Source organism: Mugil cephalus, chromosome 2, assembly GCF_022458985.1.
Source record: "Mugil cephalus isolate CIBA_MC_2020 chromosome 2, CIBA_Mcephalus_1.1, whole genome shotgun sequence".
Classification (NCBI taxonomy): domain Eukaryota; kingdom Metazoa; phylum Chordata; class Actinopteri; order Mugiliformes; family Mugilidae; genus Mugil; species Mugil cephalus.
This window is the reverse complement of record NC_061771.1, coordinates 34171196-34174783: the sequence shown is the minus strand read 5'-3', so window position 1 is coordinate 34174783 and position 3588 is coordinate 34171196.

Here is a 3588-nt window from a genome sequence, read left to right as displayed (position 1 = left end):
CTTGATGAACCAATGTCCCATTGGACTTTTCACCTGTTTTCATGGAGGCATCCATGTTACTATTATCACGTGGTCAGTGACGAGTCCACATGACGCTTAAAGAGTCATGGTACAGTAGTGGAGTCAACTTGTCGATACAACATCAATCCCAATGTTACCGTTGCGTTCCGGTAACCTGGTTCTTGGTCTAATGAAGGAATCTGCCATGGTTGATGAAAGCTGGGCCTACAGTGCAGACAACAGCACTGAAGAAATAATTAGAACAAAACCTACACCACCATGGAGAAACAGAGAAATGAAACATCTGAAAAGAAGCTGTAGGAGTGCTGAGAGGAGATGGAGAAAATCAAAGTTAACCATTCATAAATCCAGAGCAGAGCTAGTCAGGATCTAGTGATCAATTTGATATTTTATTATATCCAATATCCTATTTTTTTTCCCTATTTGATGTTTGCCCATCCCAAGTCTTTGAGCTCAACAGATTTTAAATGTTGATGCTTTGATTAAACCTGAAAAACACTGGAGAGTTTTGCCCTGGTTGGACACTTGGTTGAGAAAAAAACAAACAAAGAAACAGAATGCAGATGACCCAGGTGTCATTTAGAAAACCATAAACTCACAGTCTTGGTTCTGCTGGATCCAACCGCCGCCTTCAATACAGTAGACCATCGCATTTTAATACACAGACTAAGGCACATGGTCAGACTCTCTGGTTCTGTTCTTAATTGGTTCATTTCATATCTCTCTGATCAAAGCTTCTTTGTGAGTCTTAATACCTTTTCCTCAGAAATCAAATCAAATCAACTTTATATAGCACCTTTCATAAAAATGTATTGCAACCCAAGGTGCTTTACACACTACAGAACAAACACATATAAAACAAGCCCACAGAAACCTCCCACTAGTTAGTCCAGCATATATAAATCAAGCTAAAATAAAGCTAAAATAGACATTTAAGACATTTAAGGCTAAAACCATTTATAAACCAATAAAAGAACCTTGAAATGGATCCTCAAACACATGGGGAGCCAATGCAGCATCTTAAAACAGATGTAATATGCTCTCTCTTTCTGGTCTTCGTCAGCACACGTGCTGCTGAGTTTTGAAGTAACTGTAAAGGATTTATGATTTGTTTTTGTTTTTTGGGAAAACCATAAAGGAGAGCATTACATCAGCGTCTCTGTGTTTGCTCGAGAGAGAATCAAATGTGAAGTCCATGATACATGATGATGAGGGTCAGATCTACTAAAGGTCTGTGTGAATAAAAACATGTGCAAACTGACACTAAGGGTTGCACTTTTAAAGGTGCAAAAAAGCACATTGGTATCCAATTAGTACGTTCAATGAATATGCAATATGGGGTGTTTACACACAATCTTGCATGTGCTGGGAGGAGAAAATGTAAATATATTAATTTAACACACACAAAGTGATTTATCAAACCTTAAATCAATTCTCACAGAAACTGCATCTATATTTAACACACCTCAAAAGGACATGCAAATGGTTTATCCTATGTGTAATTGCATACACATGGCTGCTGCGCGGTCACAAACAATAAACAAAACGTCTGGTTAACAATATGGTATATTTCTTATTTTATTTTTATTTTTTGGTCATCAGCGCATTTTCTGAGTTAAATTTGGCCTCTGTCAACATTGTGTGGGCCTCTTTAATTTGTCAGTCTGTCGCTGCGTTTTGTCTTCTAATTATATTCAGATGTTTTTTGCTGTAACGCTGTAATATGTTTATTTGCCTCTTCACCTGACATCTTCCATGGAACCAAATATCATTTTGTTCTTACAGTCACACTTCTCTTAACAGTGAACACCAATAGCACACATAAAACCCTCATTTAAATACAGCTGTTTGCACCCACTGTCATTTACGCAGTCAGTCTTGGAATATCACCTGATAAACCACAATTTCAGCCCACACACAAAATTCCAGATTGCCTTAAGTGTGGGGTTCCCCAGGGGTCAATTCTAGGCCCAACTCTTTTTAACCTCTACATGCTTCCTGGGGGACATCATCAGGAGACAAGGCATCAGCTTCCATAGTTATGCTGATGATACACATCTATACACCACCGTGTCTCCTGATGACACATTGCCTATTGATGCCCTTTTTAACTGCATTTTAGGTATTAAGTCATGGATGGCAGAGAACTTCCTGCAGCTCAACCAGGAAAAAAATAGGTTTTAATAATTTGTCCTGAACGCCAGAGAAAGAAACTTTTACCAAAACTACAGGACTTTAAGCCATCACTATCTGTAAAAAATGGGCGTGATCTTTGACTCCGAGCTTAGTTTTGTTCCACATATTAAAAACATATCAAAGATAGGTTTTTACCATCTTAACAGTGGAGTTATACAGTCTGATGGCTGTACAATGCCACTTCATGAGTTTTTTTTTTTTTTTTACTAAATACATTTTTACTCAAATAATTTGCAGTGATGAAATCCAGAAGACCACACGAGGCAGAAATGTATAAAAATATTCAAAAGTTTTAATTGTAGAAAAAAATTCACTATTAATTACAGTTTGGCACAGTAGTGTTTGGCTCTGTTTTGGTTATACCATTGTTTTTAGTCAATGTTAGCGCAACATGGGCATATAGTTCCCATATAACATATGAAAAACTTCAATTACACCATAACAGCATTTCAATGAATATATGTGGAAAAGTATTTTCTATATGACCGCTTTAGGGCAATAACAACTAATCAGAAGTGCTAATAAACACAATATTATGGGAGCTACTTTGGGAAGTAGATGTTTATGTATGGGGCGGCCATCTTGGTAACTCATCTCAGGCGTATTGAGGATTCTACAACTTTCTGAGTAGGAAATCAAACTTAAGGGAACACTCCAGTTGAAAATTTCAACCGGAAATTCTATTATCTGAGTATAAATGGAACGCAACAAGACCCATCATCAACACAAGATCTGGTGATAAAGCTGGCCAAGCTGTGTATATGAGCTTTTAAAATTCATCAGAGTGGTTTAAAAAGGTTTAAAAGTATCGGTTTAATGAAGAAATCATCTGACTGGTAGAAGACTGAGTGTAACTGAAGTTGATGTAAACTCACTGAGTGTCACTGGTTTTACTCTCAGACTGAATGAAGTCCAGAAGATGGAGGAAGAGGAGGATGGAGCAGAGTCTAGAGTATCCAGCTGTCTGTCTATGAAGAGTGACAGGTCCATAAATCTTCCTCCACGTTTCAAAGAAGAACCTGGACCCTCAGACACAAAGTAAGAGACTGTTTCTACTGTAAACTGGCCTGATGGAAGATGATGATTTTAGGATAAAGCAGAAATGTTCTGCTGAAAGATTTATAGTCATGGTGCAGATGTTTTAGTGCAGGTAGGTAAGATCCTAGTCTGGGTTTTAGAACCAGGAAGTACTGATGGTATTTCTGTAGTTAAACACCTGAGAATCTCCATTTCAGAACGTCCACTCATCAATATTCAGATATATTTGTCCTAATGTTGAAGTGTGTACAGATTTCCAGCTGGCTACTAGTGGATGGACTGAGTCAGTTTTCTCCTCCTCCCATAGTCAGTGTGTAGCAACTAGCCAGTATA